This window comes from Anabrus simplex, chromosome 3, assembly GCF_040414725.1.
Source record: "Anabrus simplex isolate iqAnaSimp1 chromosome 3, ASM4041472v1, whole genome shotgun sequence".
In the NCBI taxonomy this organism is placed as follows: domain Eukaryota; kingdom Metazoa; phylum Arthropoda; class Insecta; order Orthoptera; family Tettigoniidae; genus Anabrus; species Anabrus simplex.
Genome location: NC_090267.1, coordinates 503,142,742 through 503,166,788, shown reverse-complemented (window position 1 = coordinate 503,166,788; position 24,047 = coordinate 503,142,742).

Below are 24,047 nucleotides of genomic sequence, written 5' to 3'. Positions count from 1 at the left end.
AGGGCGCCCCGGCCTGTAGTACACGAGCAGCGCTTCGTGCTCCGGGTCGGTGTAGCCTTCGGAGAAGAAGAAGCCGTTAGGGGGGTCACACCCTTCCCTGTAAGGCTCCGTCTCCACCTCGATCTCCGGCTCCTGCGGCAGCTCCGGCTCGGGTGCCGGGGTCTCCGGCACAGGTTCCAGCGTCTGCGGCTCCGTGTTGCTCTCCGGTGTCGGTGTCATGCCGGTGAAGAGATCTCGGAGCAAGTGCCCGATCGCCACCGCCCGTTCTTGGGTTGTCATCGTGTCCGCCTGGTTGTCCATCCTGGTCCTCCTGTAACAAACTCTGAAAGAGAAAGAGCGAGCACTGAGAAGTGCTCAGCTCAGACAAATGCTCTTCCGAAGTCGTACTAATAAGTACAGCTGCCTGGTTAGCACTAGAAGTACTGAGCGCCTGGCAAGGAGAGAGAGAGCGCAGCGAGAGGCACGTACGTCCTTTCACTTCGCCAGTCACCTCGTCCTTGCCCGCCGGGCCTTTTTTTTTCGGGGGGGCCCCCGAAGCCCGCTCCCCCCGCGTGACCAACGACTCAATCTACATGGCCTCCGACATGCTATTATTTCTAAGAAGAAGAAAGAGATAACAGGGAGGAGTGGGAAGTGATACAAGGAGTATCTGCCGGTTTCCGAGTCAGACTCGCTACCACGGCAAAGTTTGTATTGGTTGAATAGTGTTAAGGTATGGTATTGAAGGGTCTGGGAAAAACCACATAGGCAGAAAGAAGAAAGAGCCTACATGTAAAACCTGACATCTTGTGATAGCACATGCAAGGATGTGGGCTGGATAAAGTCCAGAGGTTGTGTTAGTTAGGAATAGGTGTCATGCAATCATAACCATTTCCTTGCAGTTTTTGTTATTATGGGGATCAGTCCTTCTTGTCACTGCCGGGTCGGCTCGGGTCTGCTAGCGTCTGGGCTTTGGGCCACAGGTTCGTCCCATTGTCCAGCAGCCAGCAGTCCCTGGTGCCAAGTCTCCTTTTGGAGAGGGGGGAATTAGAGCCAAGCCTTGCATGCAAGGGGCTATCTTCTTCCTCCTGTCGATGTCCCTCTATGCGGTGTTGTTTGAACACACTTGTCACTGCAGATCTAAAACTAAGATTATTAATAACATATGTATATACAAGTTCTCATTGGAGTGCCGGCTGTTTGCCTGCTCTCATGTCCAGCGTTCAACCTAGTTAGGAAAGAGATAACTTATTAGACAGATAGATATTTGTGCTGTTTATAGGGCGCGGGCTGGTGTTCCGCTCCCATGTCTCTGTAGGGGGGCGGGGGTGGATTGATACGTCCTTGGCCGTCTGGCTGCGTTGCCGTCGTCTTCTTAGGTTGTACTTTTTGTCAATCTTCCTCGCCTGGTCCCTGGGTCTAGGACAGCTGAAACATATTTACATATTTACATAGGTGTCTGCAGTGTGTGGGTGTATGTGATATATAGGTGTCAGCTTGGCGGGAGTGGGTTGGCTATCGGCCCCTCGCCCACCCAACCCTGTGGCTGAACAGAATGTGCTTCGGTGTAGGATACTTTTTGTACAGATCAACGTCGTAGCGTCCGATCCCGCTTATTAACGGGTTGATCTTATTACTCCATGACTTTCTGTACATGTTTAGTGTCTGTTTACGTATTTGGTGCCTTATTGAGCTGACTTTCGCAATACTGCGTAGTTGGCGTATTGGCGTGTCGAAAGGGAGTCTGGTCGCTGCTCGTAGGCATTTATTTTGTATTAATTCCAGCTTATCCAGGTTCGTCATTGCAGTGAACCCCCACGCTGGGGCTGCGTACATGATTATTGGTCTGATTAAGGCCTTATACATGTTTATGGCTACTTCCGTGTTAATACTGGACTTTTTGTTCAGTATAGGATATAGCTGGTTAAGTCGTATGTGTGCTTTTCTTTGAATATCATTGATGTGGTATAGCATGGTGAGCTTTCTGTCTAGGACTACTCCTAGGTATTTGACTTTGTCATGCCACACTATATCTTCGTTGAAAAGCTTTAGCGCTTTTATGTTGACTGGTTTGCGTGTGAGTCTGTTCTTCTTAGCCCTTTCAGTCCAGGTGTACAGTATACTGTACATCAAATTCATGAGCTTATAGCACCAAGAATTATTAGTGAATAGAGGAGTTCTCTATCTTGCTAGAGACTTCTATGCTTTATCTTTGTTTCTCAATTGGTTGAAGTGACATCTACCAACACATTAGTGAATTATGAAGATAAACAACAAACATGGCAGACAAGCATGCTGTTAGTGGAGGTAAGTGGGAAAATTTTATTCTTTATTTTTAACATTGTATTCTTTTTAGGGTAAAGTTCTGTTTGGGGGTTAAAGATAAAGGTTTGAATAGAATATGCATGCTAATTATAGTTAGTCTTTCATATCCCTTGCCTCATAACATCCATGTATATTAGCATGTACAGTATACTGTACATGGGGTCCCAAGTGTTGCAAATAGTGTGACTGATTTCATTATCTTTCACAAAGTTTTATTTATATACCTGGTAGTTTCTAGTAATATAGAAAAAGATTAAGTGTTGTATACTCTAGATTGTCTCTTAGAAATGTAAAAAGAAACTTTGTTTTTGTTCTCTGAGTTCCCTAAAATATATTTTTTTGAAATTCAGGCACATCAAGGATGAAAATGAACCCAAGCGACGTTGATATGATTTTGAAGTTGTTGGAGAATGGAGATCTGTCTGATGTGGAGGAACTAGCCAGTGATGATGAGGATGAACCACAAACCAGCCACAAATACAGCGCATTGGTACGTTATCACATTCAATATTATTACACATTATGAAACTCCAGTACTCTTATGGCAAACTGAGTTGCCCAAATTTTTAGCTAATAATTATTAAAATATAGCTTTATTTTGCGATATGTTTCAGGAGCTGATGTTGAGATGATATCTGTAAGCAGCCCAACCGAGGCAAGTGGCAATGGATATACTATTGGTACTTCTGGAGATGCTGAACTTTCTGTTGAAGATATTTTCCTGACACAGAGACCTGATATTCTGCTCCCATAACAATGTGCAAACCAAACAAAACTTTAATTACTTTCCTCAGGTTTGATTGGCTTGTATGTCACGTCTTTCTGAAGTACAAAAATATTTGTTTTCTCTGAGTGATGGAGTACATCCAAATGCTAGAAATGCTGGGTTGGCACAGAAGGAGATAATGGATTTTTTAGATTTCAGGCTTAGGGTAACTGAAGCTTTTGTGAAAGTTGATAACCAATTCAAGGGTATCAAAAGAGGAAGGCTATCTACAAGCCCTGTAAGATCACCTTCAACTAATAAAAAACAAACAACTGAGACGAGACCACAGAGGGAAGTGCGGACGGATAGTGTTGATCACTTACCAGAGCATGATGGCAATAAAGAACCTACTCGATGCAAGAAGATTAATTGCACCCAGCGATCACACATTATCTGCAGAAAATGTGGAGTACATCTTTGTATAAATAGGAACAGGAACTGCTTTGCAGCATTTCATAAGCAATGAAATGAATGTGAATTGTTATGAAGCATCTCTTTGTCGGTAACATGTGAACAAAATATAAATATTTGTAAATAATTATCTGTAAACAATGAAAATATCTCAAAAATAGATAATTTCAGTTCTATAGGAATGTATAGCTTACCATTTAGTACAGTATAAACATTGTATACCTCCAAATCCTGTCCTAAGAAGGTTGCCATCCTAAGGTAAAAGTTTAGGATTCAGCAACACTTGATACCAAATGTACAGTATACTGTACATTATATATTTTTTTAACGGAAGGTCTCTCATCAACCAAATTATGTAAGTACACCCCCAGTATGACCTAAAATCAAAATCCAGTCAGAAATAATTTTTCTTTCTAAACAGAAAAAATCAGGACTGAAGGGGTTAGTGAACAGCACTGCTTGGCACTTGTCAACATTAACCTTGATGCGCCATTTCGTTAGCCAAGGCTCGAGAGTTCTTAGTGCTACTTGGAGCCTCTTTCGAGCGCACGCTAGCTGTGGATGTTGAACTGAGATAGCGGTGTCATCAGCGTAGAGGTGTGTGATAGTGAGTTCTGTCGTAGGCATGTCGTTTGTATACAGGACGAAGAGGATTGGGCCGATAAGGGACCCTTGGGCTACGCCCGCTCTAATCCTGCGTGTACTTGACAGCGTGTTATGTACGTCTACTTTGAACTCTCGGCCCTCCAGATAAGATTTAATAAGTCTTATATAGCCTGGGTGGAATTCGTGGTCTATTAGTTTCGCTAGTAGGCCTTCGTGCCAGACTTTGTCAAATGCTTTCTGGATATCAAGGAAAACCGTTCCTGTGTCTCTTCGTTTGTTGAGACCTATGGTGGCTTGTTCTATGAATCGAGTGAGCAGTTGTGGGGCAGAATGTGCGTTCCTAAAGCCAAACTGCTCGTTGCGAATTATACCTTTTTCCTTGATATGCCCTATTAACCTTTTCAGTAGTATTTTCTCGAATACTTTACTGAAGGCGTCCAGAAGGCTGATGGGTCTGTAGTTGTTGGGGTCTGACTTGTCTTTGCCTGGTTTTCCAAATACGAGGATCCTAGCCCTTTTCCATTGTTCAGGGTAGTATTGGAGTCTGAACATTGCATTGAAGATGCTGGTAAGTAGTGTTAGGGCTTTGTGAGTTAATTTCTTAATTATTATGTTCTGGATCTCGTCTGGGCCTGGCGCCTTCTTGGAGTTAAGATGACCTATAATCCACTTAATTTCGTGTATATTTGTCCTCTTAACCTCCGGCTTAGGTGCGTTTTCAAGGAATTCTGCTACCTTTGCCTCAGTTTGCCTGATGAAGGCTGGGTCAGATGGTATTTCGTTTGGAGTGAAAGCCGCCTCTATGGAGTCCGCTATGATTTCGGCTTTGTCACGGTTCTCGTATACCGGGCCGTTAGGTCCCTTGATGGTAGGGATGTTGTGTGGTTCTCGCGTGAAGTGTCTCGCTAAGTTCCACACTGGCCTGGTGTTGGTGTCGAAAAGTTTGAGGTGGTTGTTCCACTTTTCCGACCTGTATTCGAGTAGTTGCGTTTGTATTTCCGTGTTTAGTTCGTTTTTCATCTCGCGGTCTTCGTCTCTGTGATGTCGAGCCCAGTTACGCCTGTGGCTGTTGCGCCTGCGTATTACCTCTTTTATGTGCGCTGGAATCTCGAAAAGAGGTGTTTCTCTGTGTTTGCTTAGCGGTATGCTCGCAGTTGTGGCTGTTTGAATTGCTTCTACGAGGGTTTTGACTGCTTCGTCAATTTGGGCTGTGCTGTCTATTTGCATGCCTTCGCTTCCCTGTAGGAGTGTGTCTAGCTTGCGTTCGAATTTGCCCCAGTTGGCTGCTTTATAGTTGAGCCGCCCGCCGGGCCGAAGCAAGGCCAACTAGATAGGCCTATACAGGCCATAAGGCTCCCCCTCCACTTCGGGCGCTACGTCACACTAGTCGCCAGCCGCTTCACTTCTCACCAGTAAGCTGATCTGAACCTCGCAGCAGTGAGGCTATCGATGGTGTTGAATGATTTAAACGTGTGTGAACATTGTGAATTATGGCCACGTCGTGTTGTATACCTGGTCGTAGAATCAACTACAGTTCAAAACAGCCTAATATTTCAGTGTTTAAATTTCCTATTGGCGTGTTTCGGAAACAAAAGTGGATCATAGCTATCCATCGAACCGAATTCATTCCTTCAGCAAGCTCAGTTGTGTGCGGTGGTGGTGGTGGTGATAATTGTTTTAAGAGGAAGTACAACTAGGCAACCATCCTCTATATAACACTAATCAGAGGGGAAAAATGGAAGGGATCCGACACTTCGAATAATGAAGATATCGGCCAAAGGAAGACAAGGGCCACGAAGGGCGTGAAAATGAAAGACTCCCTAGCCCTCGCAAACCTAATAGCGTCGGGGTCGGAAAAGAACAAGAGTTGACCAAGGGAGGTCGGATAGGATAGATGAAAGTGAGGAGCCGGGCAAAAGTAAGTGGAAGCAATGCCACGACTCAGCTGTGGGCCCCGTGGTCGCCAACCCACGCTCCAAAGTTCAGAGCCCCTGAGGCCCCTTCTAGTCGCCTCTTACGACAGGCAGGGGATACCGTGGGTGTTATTCTACCGCCCCTCCCCCACAGGGGGAGCAGTTGTGTGCATAAAACACTTCGACGAAGTTTCGTAATTAGGGACGATTCCGTTAAAAGACCTGATGAGTCTCTTTTAACTGTAAAACCTAACCATTTAAAACTCTCAAACGATGCTATTCCTAAGTTTTTAAATGTGCCTGCCTATCTGTATAAAAAATCTTTCAAGAACGAGCAAAAATCCTATTCAAAGACAAGAAGAAATTGAAAAACGGGAAGAGGAAGGAAAGAAAGAAAACTGAGGAAGAATATGACAGGATCAACGACTTCGATGACGTTCAGGGTAATTTCAGTATTAAACGCAAATTAGATTTGGACAAAGTTTCCGTCAACTTTAACAGCCAAAGTCTGTATTTTCAAAATGTATGTGACTGAGGAAAATATTCCGAAAATTGGTACTTCCTTAACATTAAACGAGGCTCTTGATTTTAAATCCATTAAACATGATATTTTCATGAGTTATAACCCTGATATACGTGCATTAGGTGATGGGGGCAAGATATTAAAATGGTCAAATTAGAAAAGTATTTATAACTTCCTGTTTAGACCTGCTCGTAACTCAAAAGTGACTGTCCACGACAAAATAGAATCTGTACACAAAATAATCGATGAAATTGAAAGTGAAGTTAATGAGTGTATCATTACTGATAAATTATAATTTTTTAAAGGAACAGTTAAATATAGCCTTTGCAATGAAAGTATCTTACTCCTGTATTCTAATAACATGGTTCACTTCAATATTTTTCGCATTTCCTGGGGCGTAAAATAAGATAAGACAGTCAACGTTTCTTACAATGCCCCACTTGGTTATTCACAGTCTTTTACTGCAAAACTAGGCACGGGAAATTCGGGTATTGATGATTCACATTGGAATTACTTGAAAAAAGAAACTAAAATTGTTAAAGGAGCATGAAATATTTTGTAACTTGTTGAATGGAGTCTACATAAAACGTGAGCGGAACTATAAAGGACGAAAGGTTTTATTTTTGTTTTTGCTAGTGGCTTTACGTCGTACCGACACAGATAGGTCTTATGGCGACGATGAGATAGGAGAGGCATAACAGCTGGAAGGAAGCGGCCGTGTCCTTAATTAAGGTACAGCCCCAGCATTTGCCTGGTGTGAAAATGGGAAACTACGGAAAACCTTCTTCAGGGCTGCCGACAGTGGGATTCGAACCCACTATCTCCCGATGCACGTTCACAGCCGCACGCCCCTAACCGCATGGCCAGATCGCCCGCTAGGTGGAGAGGTAGAGGGAGTTGCTTTTAGTAGTAAAAGCGGAGAAAATAACACTACATTAGCTACAACTGCACAAACTTTTATGTTGTCATCCAGTCTTTAAAAAAATTAAGACGTTGTTGATTTGTTTCCATGTAAGAACCTAATGTGACATTTTTTAGAAGAACTAACTTCGCAAGTCTTTAAAGTATTAACAGATAGTCCTATAGCTTATAAGGTAGCATGCATAATTTCTAATAATAACAGGAAAATGTTTGAAAAGCTGTGCAAAAGCAATTTACAAACCACTTGTCAAAATCCATTTGACGAACACACACACACACACACACACACACACACACACACACACACACACACACACACACACACACACACACACACACACACAGAATTGTTTGATGCTGGTCATTTATTTAAAATCTTAATAAATAACTGGCTTAATCAAGCTGACAACTTATCCTGACTTTGACAACTCTGAGTCAGAAAAAAAAAATGTCTGAGTCTATCTAGTGCGGCCTTGGCTTGCTCCTGCCCTGTACCAAAAGGTGTTGTACCAGACTCTTTTAGAGCTACTAAATGTAAACCTGTATACTAATGTTCTAATACTAATTCTCAGAGAAAAATTCTGACTTCGCTTGTCAACAATGTTCTGGAAAACGAAAATGTTTAAACATGCAGTGATTAAATAAATAGTTTTAAACATTTCGTTGACAGATGTATATACATCTTTTGTAATATATTATTGAATAACAATAGAAAAGTTACCGTAGATAAACTCATCGCTGAGAAGAAGAAATCCTCAGGAAAATAAAAATGTACAAACTGAAACCTTAGGAATTCTTAAGTAAGTTTTAAGTTGCAGCTTAATTTCTAAGAAAGGTTTCAGACTATTGTTGTGAATTGCCATCATGCATTTTCCTAGTAACATTAAAACTTTTTGTATACGTATTATGCGTTCTAATCTTTTAAAGATACCGTGTTGAGTTACAAGTGACAGATGTCATCATAATTTTACGTAAAGAAATGTACATGTACTGCCCTGCCAGTTTTCTCCCCGCATAAAACTCGTGTAGTATACAAGCCTAAGTAAAGCCACAATTGAAGGAGTGTTCAATTTTATCGTTAAGGTTGAATAAATGAACAATATCATGGTGAAAGTGAGAGCGGGCCCTACACTGCCATGCTGAACGCCAGCCACTAGCGTGACGTCACGGTCCGAGCATTGTGGCCTGTCTATCTAGTGCGGCCTTGGCCGAAGAGAGCAGCCGATTTTTTAGTGTGCCACTTAGATTTTTATGTGTTTAAAAAAACACAATTTGTAATGGCACTACAGTGCCAACCACAGAGATGATTACGGTGATTTGACAGACGCCAGTCGCCAATCGAAGTTGGAAGGATTGAAAGAAAATTTCAAGCAGCATTGTTATGTATTATTGGTTTAATTTTTAAAGGCTTGTTTACAAACGGGAATGAATATATGATTGAATTATCTGAAGAACACAAAAGTTGTGACTTACCGTATTTTTGTCTGAAAGGAGATTGAGGAGAGTGAGGTTGGTGGACCCACTTTACGAACAAGCTACAAATGTTCGTCGCAAATTGCCAAAGCTGGGAAACCCTTCGTGGAAGGGAATGTAATCAAGGAGTGCCTAATGGACGCGGCGGCATGTATTTGTCCTATGGAGCTATTTGAGAAATTTCACAAAATATATCTTTCTCCTCACACTGTGGCTCGCAGAATAGACAATATGGCCGTTGATATGGAACAACAATTAATGGAGAATGCAGCAAATTTTGTATCCTTTTCCATCGCCCTCGATGAATCAACCGACATTGCGGACACAGCTCATCTCGTTATTTTCATTCGAGGGTGGATGACGATATTCGGCTCACCGAGGATTTCCTAGACTTGGTAGCTCTCAAAGACACCACTACCGGTTTCGATATTTTCAAAGCAGTGGGGGGTGTTTTTGAGTCAATGGGATTAAAATGGGAGCGGTTCACGAGTGTAACGACGGATTGAGCATCTGCATTACGTAGTCTACGAACGGGGTCCCTCAGCTGTGTAAAATTAAAGATGACTGAGAGCGGTACTACCCTAATGGCGGCGATCCAGTGCTTGATACACCAGGAGGCAATCTGTGAATAAGTCGCCAAGCTTAAAGACGTAATCGGAAGAGTTGTGCGAGTGGTAAATTTTCTTCGATCCTATGGACTCACGCACCGTCAATTCAAAGAGTACCGGGCGAGTTGGCCGTGCAGTTAGGGGCGCGCAACTGTGAGCTGGCATTCGGGAGGTAGTGGGTTCGAACTCCACTGTTGGCAGCCCTGAAGATGGTTTTCTGTGGTTTCCCATTTTCACACCGGGCAAATGCTGTGGCTGAACCTTAATTAGTACTTTAATTAAGGCCACGGCCGCTTCCTTCCCATTCCTGGGCCTTTCTTGTCTCACCTGTGTCTGTGCGACGTAAAGCAAATAGCAAAAAAAAAAAAAAAAAAAAAAATCAAAGAGTTCTTGGATGACTTCGAAGTGGAGTATCCGGATATCCCGTGCCATGCAGAAGTAAGATGGCTGAGCAAGACGAAGGTGCTTCATCGAGTTTTCTGCTTGCGGAATGCAATAGATACCTTTTATGACACAAAAGGGCGGTCCGAACTTCTTTTGCGTAATCCTAAGTGGGTGGTGGACTGGGTCTTTTTAAGTGACTTTACTGCCCATCTTGAACACTTCGCTTACCGAGCTCGATAGCTGCAATATCTTAAGTGCGACCAGTATCCAGTATTCGGGAGATAGTAGGTTCGAACCCCTCTGTCGGCAGCCCTGAAGATGGTTTTTCGTGGTTTCCTATTTTCACACCTTAATTAAGGCCACGGCCGCTTTCCTTCCCAGTCCTAGCCCTTTCCTGCCTGATCGTCGCCATAAGATATATCTGTGTCGGTGCGACGTAAAGCCAATAGCAAAAAGAAAAAACTTCGCTTCAGGGCGAAAAGCACAATTTCTGCGATTTGGTGGAAGAAATTCAAGCGTTCAAAAGAAAATTGATTTCGTGGGAAAACCAGTTGCGTGCAAGGAACACAGGACATTTTCCATTGCTTGAAGCAGTGAAATAAGGTATCGACTTTGATGAGTACTTGCAGGCAATTCACCAATTACAAGAAGAGTTTGAAAAGAGATTTTCAGAATTATCAGAACCCCAAGCGGTGTTAGATGTAATTGTTGGAACATTTTCTCTTAGTGCAGACAGTGCTCCACAGCTATTTCAATTAGAGTAGCTTGAACTGCAGTGCAATGTTCGTCTTAAAGACCGCTTTCTAATGTCACGAAGTTTGGAAGAATTTTATAGTGGCTTTCCGCAAGAAGGATACCCCCTTTTATATAAACATGCATGTAAAGTTCAGTCAATGTTCGGCTCAACGCACATTTGTGAGCGTTTCTTTTCGGTTCTTAACCTTACCAAAAGTAAACATCGCGCAACGATGAGCGATAGGAACTCGCGTAATTGTTTAAGAATATTGGTATAATATTGGTAAAATGTTGTTGAATTTTCCTCTCAGATATGTTCAAATTTCAGTTTTGAATAAATCGCATTACTGCATTCTTTACTTAACACTTGATTTCGTTTCCTGCATATTCCATACATCGGAGTACCTTTCGATTTGTATATGCGGTATATTGGTTATGGCAAAACAGCCTTATCAATATGATGTCAACAAACCCATAAAAGCCGACGGACGCACGACTATACGTACGTATCCAGTCAGCGCGGTCCGAACATAGTCCTTCTCAGGTCTCCTCGCTGCCACACTGTAGTGGTGGTAGGGGAAGGAGCGCTAGTCTGACTGCCCAGTGCTCCCCGAGCGCGGGCGCGCTCTCGGAGCGCAATAGCTGGATGGCCCTGATATAAGGAATGATCTTCATTGGGGTAATCACATTAACGAGGTAGTTAAGATCTCTTCATATGGTTATGAGAGTATTTAGGAGCTGTACTAATGATGTAAAGGAGAGGGCGTGCAAGTCTATGATAAGACTGCAGTTAGAGTATGGCTCCAGTGTATTGGACCACTCACCAGGACTACATGATACGAGAAGTGAAAAAAATCAAAGGGAAACAGCACGGTTTGTTCAGGGTGATTTCCGACAAAGGAAACGTTTGGCTGGGAAGACTTGGGAGTAAGGAGACGAGCTGCTCGACTATGTGGTATGTTTTGAGCTGTCAGTGGAGAGATGGCGTGGAATGACATAAGTAGACGAATACGCTTGAGTGGAACTTGTAAAAGTAGGAAGATAAAGTTGGAAATCAAGAGGACAAACTGGGGCAAATATTAATTTAAAGGACGGAGAGCAAGGGATTGGAAATATTCTTTACATTTCCAAGTTCCTTGAAAATGATTAAGATAGGACTATGTAAACAATTGATAGGGAATAAGCCACCTGGGTGACAGCCTAGATGCAGGTCATTGATCATTGATTGATTGAGATTGATTGGCTGATGGATTGATGGAAGATTGATTGGCTGAAAGATTGCTTGATTGCTTGATTATTTGTTTGTTTGCTTGCTTGATTGATTGATTGAGTGATTGATTGGCTGATTGATTGATTGGCTGATTGCTTGCTTGATTGCTTGATTGTTTGTTAACTTATTTGCTTGCTTGCTTGCTTGATTGATTGATTTATTGGTAGATTGATTGGCTGATTGATTGATTGGCTGATAGCTTGCTTCATTGCTTGATTGACTGATTGGTAGATTGATTGATTGGCTGATTGATTGATGGAAGATTGATTGGCAGATTGATTGATGGAAGATTGATTGATTGGCTGATTGATTGCTCGATTGGCTGATTGATTGTTTGCTTGCTTGCTTGCTTGCTTGATTGATTGATTGGCAGATTGATTGATTTTATGATCGATTGATTGGCAAATTGATTGATTGTTTGATTGATTGATTGATTGATTGATTGATTGATTGATTGATTGATTGATTGATTGATTGATTGATTGATTGATTGATTGATTGATTGATTGAATGACAAACATTTGGAACACGCACATTCTTATGAACATTTTTGGGGAATAAGTTGAACAAGTGCGGAAGTTTAAGTACGTTGGCAGCTGGATTACCCAGATCTTAGACCCTAGATCCACGTTCTAATACAAATGGCTCGTGCTAGCCTTCTGAAAATGAGGAATCTACTGTGTGACAGAAGTCTCAGCTTGGAGAGACGTCAGATGCTATGTACTGTATATTCCGTGCTTGTGTACGCCTCTGAAACATGGATTCTGAAACGTAACACCATTACGAGAATAAATGCCTTCGAGATGTGGCGAGGATAGGAAATGTGCCGAAGCCTGTCGCACTCCTCTGGGACAATGATTAATGAATGACAGATGAAATGATATTGGAGAGTGTTGCTGGAATGAAAGATGACGTGGAAAGCTGGCTTACCCGGAGAAAACCTGTCCCGCCTCCGCTTTGTCCAGCACAAATCTCACATGGAGTTACCGGGATTTGAACCATGGAATCCAGAGGTGAGAGGCCGACGTGCTGCCGTCCTTTATTTTCTCTAATTATTAACAAAATTATTAGTGGAAATATGCAATAAAATATCGTTCGTCCCGGCTAACCGATTTGTATAGTGCCACTGCAAGTAGTGGACACTTTGCATGTGCTGTGACGAAGGGTAGCAGGGGTTCATTTTTTGACAATACTATACAGTAAAAATTTCACCAGAGGATCAATATTACAGATGTATTACAATTTAGAATTAGGGCCTGGTTATACAATTAAAAAGCATTTAGTATTTGACAACACACTCAGAAACTAACAGAAAGTAAAGAGAATACCTGATTGAATACCTGGGATTCTAATTCCCAATCACCGGTACTGCCTGAGGAATTTACGGGATTGGCCAGAACTAGATTCCAGCAGAGTGATGAGGACAGCCGAACATCGCGCAGACTTCGCTGTCATTGTGGGCAAGCGGTCTATAATTGGACAAATTCTTTAATAAAAAATGGTTATGTAAAAGTAATATCAGAATCACTATGTCATTGTTTTGAGGGGTGGGGTGTTGAACAGTTTTGTTGTTTCATATATCTTCCGTACTCTTTGCCGACGTTTCGAATGCATTGCAGTATTCTTTAACAAGGCGACTGAAGTATCCCGTCCAGATCCGACACAATCAGTTGATCCAGGCAGCTAACATTAACTACGAGTATAGTCCTGTATTGCACATTGGTAATCGTTGTATAGTTAGATGCGTTAAGACACTTCTTACAGGGAGATCCGTTTACCGCCTGGGTGCGGAGGAGGGAGAAGGATGTATGGTTGCCATGGAAATGTGAGAGGACCCACTGCCGTTGCCATGCAGATAAGCCTGCTAGCCGGCTGGTGTTACTAGGAGTCGCCAAACCTCTCAATTCTGAGTTACGTACAACAAAACACAGCGGTCTGAACAAACAAACAAGTGAGGCGGAAGTGAAGGGAAGGAGAAAGGAATGTGGCAACACTGTGCAATGCTTCTTCCTCCAGCGCTATCTGTCAAAGCGCTTCTTTAAATATTACAGGTATCGAATAGGGAACTGAGAATTTCTTAATAATACCAGCGACTCCCTGTGGGAAATGTATGTTCGAGATGTTCCCAGATGCCCCCGAGGCTTGCGATAGTCAGGGGAAGCGGAGCCTATATAGTTTGCCGTAGTGCTAATAGGCGCAGAAACAGTAGTAATGTCCACTCAAAGTCCGCAACTACAAGATAATAATTCGTTGAAATGACTCGCGACACGTATGTCATTATTGTCTATGCTTATAACTGAGTTTGTCTATTGGGATGCATAGTGAAATGTTACACGAATTTCTACCGTACTCGTTTTGTGAAAGTAAATAGCACTTGCAACTTTTTTATATCAGACCTTATATACGGGCTTTGAAATGTTGTATTAACTTTCCTGTGAAACAGAAGCGTTATATTGACGTAACGGTGTTGCAAGCAGAAACTTTTAATTAAGCTTTGATTACTCCATTATAGAATCTCTTTGACTTTGTGCCCTGTTAAAAATAGCGCTTCTATTCCAGAATATTTACCTTCGTTCAGCAGAAAATATTTTAAATTTTACGTAGGATGTAATGTACACTTAAGACTTGAGCGAATTTCTTATTAGGATAAGAAGCGAAGTATTCGGCTTTGTGTATAATACAGCCCCATTTAGTTAGAGATGTATCTCAATTTATTTTATCCGAGTACCGTACTGGGTTGTACTTCCTCTCAAAACAATGATCACCACCATCACTTCAATTACACGCTCAAACTTGAACAGAGCATGAAAGTTTACATACCTTCATACTCAAGTTCTCAATTGATTTGTATCTGAGCTATTTTCTAGTTTGCAGATTATTGAAAATTATGTCTATTTTGCCTAGATCCATAACTTGAAAGAGAACCATTTCTGGGAGGTGATATCAGAATATTTTGCAGGGGCCTGTGAATAACCTAATTCTACTCGAAATAAACATTGAACATATTGCGTCGAGTTCTGTCCATGCTCAAATCCCTCCCGTAAAACTAAACCCCATGGCTCAACAGCCCCAAGGCCATGGCCTACGAAGCGACCGCTTCTCAGCCAGAAGGCATGCAGATTACGAGATGACATGTGGTCAGCACGACGAATTCTCTCAGCCGTTCATCTTGGCTTTCTAGGCAGGGGCTGCTATTACACTGTCAGATTGCTCCTCAATTGTAAACACGTAGGCTGAGTGAACCTCGAACCAGCCGTCAGATCCGGGCTAAAATTCCCGATCTGGCCAGTAATCGAACACGGGGCCTCCGGGTAAAGTGGGAAGTATGCCACCCTTACACCGCGGGGCCGGCAATACAGTGCGAAAATGAGGAAACTTCGTTGGATGAATGGCCAACGTAAAGGCTTGCGGTTCAGAGGATCCTGATTCGACCCTCCTTATGGTCGGGAATTCCAATCGTAAATGGTGGTTGTGCTTTTCATCCTACGTAGGCCTACACCATTCAAAAAACTGCGCTGTTTTGTATCCCCTTAAGGTTCCGAAAATGATTTTCATGGCCCGGGGACAAATCTTATAATTACCGTGTGGGGGGTAGGGATCGAATAACACTCACGGTATCCCCTGTCTGTCGTAAAAGGCTACCAAATGAGGTCCCAAGGGATCTTAAATTGGGAAAGTTGAAAAATGAAATAGCGTATGGCTTTTAGTGCCGAGAGTGTCCGAGGACAAGTTCGGCTTGCCAGATGGCGGTATTTCTATTTGACGCTCGTAGGCGACCTGCGCGTCGTGATGGGGATGAAATGATGATGAAGACGACACATACACCTAGCCCCGAGCCAGCGGAATTAACCAATTATGGTTAAAATCCCGACCCTCCCGACAATCAAGCCCGGGACCCCTGTGACCAAAGGCCAGCACGCCAACCATTTAGCCATGGAGCCGGGCTATTGGAAGCGATGGGTGGTAGCCACAGGACCGTTAGCTGAGTCCCGGCATTACTTGTGCCAGGCTCCTCACTTTATTGTAACCTATCTGACCTCCTTTGGTCAACAATTGTTATATTCCGACCCCGACGCTTTTAGGTTCCGAGGCCTAGCGATTCTTTCATTTTCCCGTCCTTCGTGGCCTTTCTTTGGCCGATATATTCATTTTTCGATGTGTCCGATCAATTTTTTGTTTTATTACTGTTAAGAGAGGGTGGTTGTCCAGTTGCACTTCCCCTTAAAACAGTAATCACCATTACCACCATCAAATTCTCTAAAAATGAATCTTTTAATATCGAATAAGATACTAAAATTCGCAAAATGGTAGAATTGTTTTGTACTCTTAATGTGATACATTTCACACAAACAACCCATGTGTTTCTTATTATTCACCACAACATACTAATGTTTCCTGACATGGCATTACACACAAAAATGTAAGTGAAATTTTGAACTAACACTTTAGTCCAGGGCCTCTCAGGGTGCACTGTGCACGGTGCAAAAGACGACTTCGCTTGGTTGACCAGAGTGCAGACCCCCACTCCTCGATTTGGAGCAATAGAGGTGTCTCCCTCTTCTTCTCTTGCTCCGTAGCGCTCCAAATCCGAGCCGAGTTGAACCGAGTTGAGCCGAGCTTAGCCAAGTAGCCCAGAGACGAAGCGTTGGTCCGAGCCGAGCCGAGTGGGACTGATGCACTGTGCCCGGGAACTCTGCGTCGCAGTTTGCACGCGTGAGATTTTGGGTGTTTGAGAGGCCCTGCTCTAGTCACTATTTCTCGGCATGGACACAATCACACGGAACCTGCAAAGGAGTGTTTCTTGGACTCTCTTATATGCAGATGCACTTGCTGATATCACCGGAAGAGGATTGCAGCGTCAAGTTGAAACCTGGAACAGCCGTCTCTCACAATCCGGCCTTAGACTGAAAAACGAAACAAAAATCCACAGTTCTAGCCCTTCAGGCAAGCAGCTCAATGTTGAAAACATCCTAGGGATATGAGCTACGAATTTTAGGTACGTAAAATATACTACGAGAATATATCTTAATTTATTCCTAAAAATTACAATCTTTTTCTTAATCTTCATTATCGGTCTATTAGATTAGCAGTTTGCCTTTTTCTACCACTAGGAGCGGTAATGTAAGCCAATGCAAAGTTTCAATATTAAGCTCTTATAAGTACATTCGGTGTGGACATATTTTAAATATCGAAAGAAAGCCTGAGGACAATGGACCAAGGAACACAATACAGACTGATATAAAGAAGTTAATTTGGCTACGATTTGAATAAAACAGAAAACGAGTAAAGAAACTAGCAATTTTATGCGCTTTTTTCCGAACTGCACTTAGGCCGGAAGTGAGTTTTGGAAATTTGCTTTTTAGTATGATAGAGCTATCCAAACCTCAGAATTTGAAACATTTCCGGATCCTTTAACCCTTCAACTTTAGGCACAATTGAGGAAAATGCTTAATTTTACGTTTTTAGGAGTATGTGGACCTCTACTTTGTGAGGTAAGAAAAGTTTTCAACACTAAACAAACCAATTACCAGAAAACTATCTCATCTCAAGCAACGGATCCATGCAAGCTGATGGAGAGACTTTACCTAACACCGTAGTTTCAGGTATCAAGGATCTCACCTAGAGACTGATGGTGGGATAGGTTACAAGAGCGAAGTAGCATGGATATTATGGAGGGAAGTCACAGGCATACTCTGCGACAGAAGGAACCCACTACATCTGAAGTCCAAAATATACTGCATGGTAGTACGTCCTCTTGCTTTATATGGTATCGAACGTCGACCAACTGATAAAGCTACAGAGTGCCAATTGCACAATATGGCAACGCACATGCTCCGTTGGACGATGGGCATCACACTCCTGCATCATGTCAGGAAACGACACAATCCGTGCTTATCACTGAGAAGGAATGGGAAAAGAACGTCTCCAATGGTATGGTCACGTCCTGCGTGCTACACCTGGCAGTTGCTAATTTACCCACTCTTTTGAAATTACTGGGCAACGTCCACTTGGACGTCCAAAGAAGCGCTGGCATGACAGAAGAGATGCTGATATGAAGACTCGCAAGTTAAGACCACACATATATATAAATCATGTAAAAAGCTAATGTTTTGCGTTACGTTATGTATCAAATGTTTAATAGACTGTGGTAAGTTGACTTTAGCACAACCGAGTCGGTCATAATGGCGATAAATAATAACAATTGTTACCGTGATTTGGTGGATCAGCAGAGGTGAAAGAAGGTGCCGCGATGAATGGGTCTAACTACAGAGTCAAAGTTAATTTAAAATTTTAACAAAGCTTATACTTTTTTGTAAAAATTTCAACAAGTAACAAAATCACAGGTACTAGTAGCAAATGTCAAATTTAGTTAAGACAAGATAGTTGGTATAAACAGAACTTGTGCTTTAAGTCCTCACTTAACAATTCCTGAGCTTTGACCTTATTTCTACAAAGATCACCATATTATGCAAAGAGAGAACAACCCTCAATACATGGAGCAATAGCTCTGTGAATTACAAACTCAAGCCTCCTAGAGGCACTTTTACAATACTAGAAAAGAGCAGACCCGCTCTCAGATTTTCAAACCTAGTGAAGGCAACATCAAAACTGTCTTACACTTTCTGGCCTTTCATGGCCCAACTTACAAATTGAAACAGGGGTATCTCGTACCCAACCTACAGGAACTTCGAGTAAAAGAAATAACCGTTAAATAAATGGACCAAACAAAAGGAAGGAGGCGGATACTTGCACTCCTCTATGTAGCTTCTTAAAACCTAAAAGGCACTAGGCCGATGAAACAGGGGCTATTCCCAAATTATGGAGGTGACTCGTATAATTATTTAATACATTAAGGGAGAGAAGAAAATCAGTTAACAAACGGTAGTCACCTCAAACCAAAATGAAGGGGAGCTCGAGAGGGTAAAGCAACCTCTATCTCCGATTTACAATTAAAGATATTTACATAAGCGGACAGAAATTTACATTACAGAAAGGTGGGTTACATATTGAAGTTTCGGACCTTTCCCGCGGGTTAAACTGCTGAGCTAGCGAGAAACAAGATGTTACATGGCCATTACCTTACTAGAGACCAGCTTCTTGAAAGAGGCGCCTCCCGCCCCCTGCTACACGTCCATACACTAGGTTGGATGTTAATCAAGTGGCCATGAGACGTGAAAATCAGCAGTTAGAAACCCTCGGGGAAAGTTCAAGACCTTTCATGAATAATCAAGCCACACCCTCTCCTGTAGAGGAGGTTTTATTGGCGCAAGATTTAAACGTCCGGCCTAGAGATGTACCTCCTGGTACAGATCTTCCCCCCCAAATGTCCTTCCAAGGGGTGATACCGAAGAATTTTTTAAAACAAATAATCATTAGTTGATGAAAATTTCTAATTCCTTGCAAATATATTTGTGGAAGAACATGGAAGAGACATTAATAATTGAAGAAGAATTTCCAAAGTCCTTTAACGTGGATTTGTAGATGAATTTTGAAGAACGTGAAAAAACTTCAAAGTCTTTTTTTTATCGAAACCGACTTTCAACTTATTAGGTCGTGTTACGTACATTTAGTACGTGTTGAAGAGATGTTAAGTACAGAACAAAAATGGCCAACCAGACACCAGTGGGATCCGAACCCACAACCTCCCGATTTCGCGTCGGTTGCTCTACCAATTGAGCTATGGTGGCCTAGGCCATCTTTGTTCTGTTGGAAAGGATCTAAGCTACAGGTCTGGTACTACTACCATCACACTGTAGAGTGCGTTTAAGTTGCCCGTTGAGGGCCAAGTCAATGAATATAGAATTTTCACGACCGCATTGTAATCGAAACCGACTTTCAACTTATTATGTCGTGTTACGTACATTTAGTACGTGTTGAAGAGATGTTAAGTACAGAACAAAAATGGCCAACCAGACACCAGTGGGATCCGAACCCACAACCTCCCGATTTCGCGTCGGTTGCTCTTTAAATAGATAAGTAGAAATTAGCTAAACTCCGGCGATAGAGTGTCTTAGTTACCGTAGGATGCAAAATACAAGTTGATAATGTTGACGGCAAGACCAGCCGCCGCTGCCGATGTCCAGTCGAGGTCGCCCGGACCCCTGAAGTACCCTCAGATTCACCTCTCCCGCTATTATGAGAGGGGTAGTCGTCGTGAAAGACGCCGCAGTACAGAAGTGTATGTACAGTCCCCAGATGAATTGGCGGTAGGTGCGCCGCACTTCAGCCTTTGCCGGGAGATGGACTCCGGCGCGCCGTACACAGGTTGACATCACGGGAGTGGAGTTGACCCGTACCCCACCTCAGTGGAGGTACGGCGCCGAACGGCTGCGGGGACACTGAAACAGTAATATCTCGGCGTCAGCAAAGTTTGTTGGAAACTTGAGAATAGAGGGTAAGATCTTTATTTTTTAGGCAGAGGGGTCAGCGGCGTGGAAGACGATTTGCCACTAGTGTGAATTGCAGGAGACGGGGGCTTGGTAATGGCCGCTAAGGAATTGACAGCAGGATAACGAGAGGGGAAGATCGTACATACAATATACACAATGCCATAATTGGGGCGGAAGGCCACACGAAATATAACTTTCACACTGTTACTCAATATTGATGGCTAAATTACAATGACGTTACACAGGTTTCACCTGAGATAGGTGAACTCTAAATATCCTCTCCGTGGCTCGATTTCTCACCAACAATGTAACAGGAGTCAGGAAATCTAAAATGATGCACCGCCCATTAAATCTAGGGGCAAATTTGCCCGCGGGAACAAAGTTTTTAACCATGACATGATCTACTTTTAAATTGGTGGGCCTCCGTCCACGATCTTATCTTTCCCTAAACTTTTCATGAGAAACTTTAAGATTGGCCTTAGCCTTCTTCCAAAGATCTCTAATATTATCAGGGTCTATTGTCTCTGGTAGAATATCACTAAGAGACCAAAGGTTAGAGAGCGGCGTGTTAGGCACAAATTTAAACATCAGAGAAGCAGGAGTGAACTTATGGGACTCATGAACCGTCGAATTCAAAGCAAAGGCTAACCAATGCAGAGACGTATCCCACCTAGAATGATCATCACGATGATAGGCAATTAGGGCCGATCTCAGATTACTATTGACCCTTTCAGCTAGAGATGGTTGCGGATAGTACGCAGAAGTAGTTACATGAGAGATGGACAGATCAAAACAGAATTTACGGAAGAGATTGGAGGTAAAGGCTTTAGCATTATCAGAGACTAAATATTGACACGGAGCAAAAGAAGCAAAGATGGAATTTAAACAAGAAATGGTGGACTGAGCGGTAGCCAGCTAAGTCGGAAATAACCAGGAGAATCTTGTGAAACCATCTACATATCAAGGATGAATTTGTTGGCATTCCCCCTTTGATTTGGGGAAGGGTCCTGCGTAGTCGATATAGAGACGTTCCATGGGGCGCGACGCTTGATGAGAAGACAATAGCCCTTGCTTAGTGGACATGGTGGGTTTACTAAGCCAACAAGGTTTACAGGCTTTTACCAATTCACTAATTTCGCCGTCCATACCTTTCCAAATGAACATCTCTCGGATCTTTTCCCGGGTTTTGAAGATGCTTAAATTTCCCTCTAATGGGGTCTCATGGTAGTACTTGAAGATCATGGGTACGAGAACAGCTGGAACCACAACTTTCATTTTCTGATCATGCCTCGACGGGCAGCAAAAAACCCCATTCCTCAATACATAAGGGACGACGTGTTCCTCAGAAGAAAGGGTTTCCATAATAGGAGCCAGCACAGGATCTTCACGTTGATATTTTTCAATGTCCCTAAACAACATGGGAGCATCAGTTAGGATGGCATTTACACCAAGACGAGTGGACTCGGGAAGAGAAGAACTGTCTTCCTGTTCAGAGGTCTCCACATCATTGGAAAACATACGGAGTAATCCATCCGCCACAACATTTTCAGTCCCTCTTATATGCCTAACATCAAACTGGAAGGCAGAAATCCTGATGGCCCACCGGGCTATGCGACCAGTACGACGCGGCCTAGCTAAGACCCAGCTTAAGGCTTGGTTATCCGTTTCCAAGTGGAACTTGACATGTTCCAGGTAGAGGCGGAACTTCTCTAGTGCGAATAAGACTGCCAAACCCTCAAGTTCATAGACGGAATACTTGGCTTCTTGAGCCGATAGTGTCCTAAATGCATAGGCGATGGGTCGCCTTCAAACCAACACCATCCTCTAGGCCCCAGAAACAAACCTACGGATGATGGGTTCATAACCTCACCCACCAGGGGGAGAGAGAGAGAGAGGAGGGAGAGAGAGATATGAGTGAGACAGAGAGAGAAAGATAGAGAGAGTGAACCCCGCTGAGAAGGTTGTTAGTGTGTTCGCCCCGAAAAGGAACTTAAAGCGAACACATAGCAGGGCAAGGAGGACAAGGAAAACTTACATCGCGCAAGTAAACAACAAACCAGTGGAAAAACACACTTACCGTAGAAAACAGATGGAAGCAGGAAAAGGCCGCGGTCAGAAATTAAACAAAGGTGACAGTGGCAGAGCCTCGTTAAAAAAATGAATTAATGTAAACCCGCCTTTTGTAAAAAATAAATAATTTTAATCCACCTTTTAAAGAAACGAAAATTGCAAAAAACTAAAGAAGAAAACTGAAACTTAACTAGGAATTAACTTCCTTAAAATTCTTAATATCAATAAACTATGACCAAACAGCAAAACCTTCAATAGTGGAATGATTTAAACCAATAGGTGGAAAACCAATTAATTCGACTGGTTTAAAATTAGTAATTTAAAATTGACATACGATTGGAAGAAACAGAATTTTAATACAATGAAGTTAGTTTAAAATAAAATAAAATGCTGACCTCGATAAGAACATTAATGGCACACAAGAAATAAAGCTTCCTACCCGACTGGTCGCCTTCACTAGTAATTAAACCAAAACTCTAGAAATTAATTAATTAACCCAAGGTTGAAGTAACATTCTCTACCGTAAAACCTTTTCTGCATGGCAAGCCTTCGCAAGAGTTAGTATTTTAAAAACACCCCGAACACACCGAACCAGGATTCAAAATTTACCAGAGAAAGAAAGAAAAAAATTACAGGCAAAGAAAACGTAAGGTAACCGTTCACTTAGAGCACACGAAAGTCAACCGCATCCACGTTAAAGTATGTATCAAGTAAAAGGCCACGCCTACATTTTAAAATACAAGTTCAACCAACAATCACATCAACAAAACGTTGCTAAGGCAACAACAATAAAAGCATTTCCACGAGGACACAATTAATACTGGAAAATGCCCATAAAGCAGAAAAATAAATTAATAAGGGACCAAATAAACAGAGCGGAAACGATAATTAACTCGAACCCAAGGCCAAAAATTAAATTTAGTAAGCGTGACCGAATTTCAAACAGGATCTTGCGATTGCTTTGCCTAAACAGAAATTTTTAGAAAATTTTACCAGTAGAATTCATAATTAAGCTTAAAACAATTTAATTTTAGTACACACCGTACTTTGCTAGTAAAACACTAAGCTGTACCTTCTTCCTGTTTACATTGCGATGTAACACACATGCCGACGTTACGTAATTTGGAAACGATGCATATTATAACTTTTATTACCAGAAGGAAACACTTTTTTTTTACATCAGACCCGGAAATTTCTTGAAGACATTCCAGCTTCCTTGAGGATAATTTTGTACATTATAAATGAATTTAAAAGAACTTAGAGTTTCGATCCATGAGAACGAAGTGATGCTGAAAGGCTGCCTATGTTACCTTGACCACATGGTTTGAAACAGACGAAAAATATGCAGTTCAACTGCTCGTGCCACACAAAATAAATTACACGAGGCCAGCTATCAGTCTGTAGGGCCCCCAAGAGCCCACAAGGGACTTGATTCATCCTTTCTCGAAGGTATTTCCCCCAGGCATATTGCTGGTGCAACACACACGTCCGCCCAGCATGGCGATCTCACTAGAACTGTTGGCGTTCTCCCTGTAACAAGCGTGGTTTCACCTTCTCCTTGCATGCGCTCAGAATACTTCCGGTGGCCACGAGAGTTCCAAGCCTAGCCACTAGAGTGTAGCACATCATACTGTGAGTCAGTACGATTAATCAATTCAAATAAGACAGGCAAG